The 1,091-nt window shown below is 35.9% G+C and overlaps 1 protein-coding gene across 1 annotated transcript in view; it reads left to right on the plus strand.

Moving 5' to 3' along the window:
• Positions 1-536: 536 nt before the first annotated feature.
• Positions 537-1,091, plus strand: part of LOC140327489 (uncharacterized) — a 10,258-nt gene continuing 9,703 nt past the window's right edge. Inside the window, exon 1 of the mRNA XM_072406876.1 lies at positions 537-838. The gene's annotated coding sequence lies outside the window, so the exon portion shown is untranslated. The remainder of the gene's footprint in view (positions 839-1,091) is intronic.

Genomic DNA, 1,091 nt, shown 5'->3' on the forward strand with positions numbered 1-1,091 from the left:
ATGCTCAGCAGAAAAAACGTTAACTTTTCAGAGTGGGCAGCACCCACCTTAACCCAAACCTTAGGAGGTTTAGATGTTGCTTTTTCCTGCTGCATAGATTCAGCCAAGTTAACAACTAGAATTTTAAGAGAGAGGGACAGAGATATATCCAGGAAATTACTGGTAGCACCGATATCCCGGAATGCCTGGCAATGCTTAGCAGATGAATTCCAGGTAATTTCAACTGGCGACAGGACTTGATTAGTTTTTAATGGAAATACCTGTCTGCCTAGGTATCCAGAGGCCCACCTAGGCACTTGAGTTTCCCTGGCTTCTTCTGGGGGCCAGGCTTGAGCGGATACACTTTCATCAGTGAAGCTGTGTGATCCAGCAAACCTAGAATGGATCTTATTCAGGATTAAAAGCATTTGATAATAAATAGCAAATTACTTTTATGTAACAATTTCCAGGTTTGCTAGATCACCCAGCTTCACAGATGAAAGTGTATCCCCTCCAGCCTTGGAAAGCTATAATCAGACCCTCTGTCTCATTTTAATTTATATTCCACTGTTATAAACATGTCTACGCTATTTATGTTTAAAGTACTTCACTGATGATAAATTATATGCATTTTTTTGTCTTTATTTATTTAATACCAAATTGTATACATATAATTTATCCAGTTTTCCTTGAAGTTTTATTTGTTTTATTTGAAGGAAAGATATTTTTGGAAATTACAATGCAACAACCAACTGTATTTTTTATTTGCGATACGGCACCACATTCCAAGCAAAAGTGAAATATTTTGATGAGAAAGAGTTACAATATCAACTTTTTGAGCTGGTGTGCTTAGAAAAAGGTATAGTATCATTTTATTTGTATACAACCCTGGTTTATACATAAATATAATCTGCATTTCATTTTGCTTTGTTAGATATACTTAGATAAACCCTTTTTTATTACAGAAACAGGTGTGTTATTCATTGGTCCAGTAGTAAGGCAGAATAGCGGCATTGTAATCTAAAAGACAAAATATTTGTTGCAAAATATGCACATCCTAATATTTGCACCCAGTCCATTAACCGGGCATGGCTGATTTGCAGGGAGAAAAT

Source organism: Pyxicephalus adspersus, chromosome 3, assembly GCF_032062135.1.
Source record: "Pyxicephalus adspersus chromosome 3, UCB_Pads_2.0, whole genome shotgun sequence".
NCBI classification, from domain to species: domain Eukaryota; kingdom Metazoa; phylum Chordata; class Amphibia; order Anura; family Pyxicephalidae; genus Pyxicephalus; species Pyxicephalus adspersus.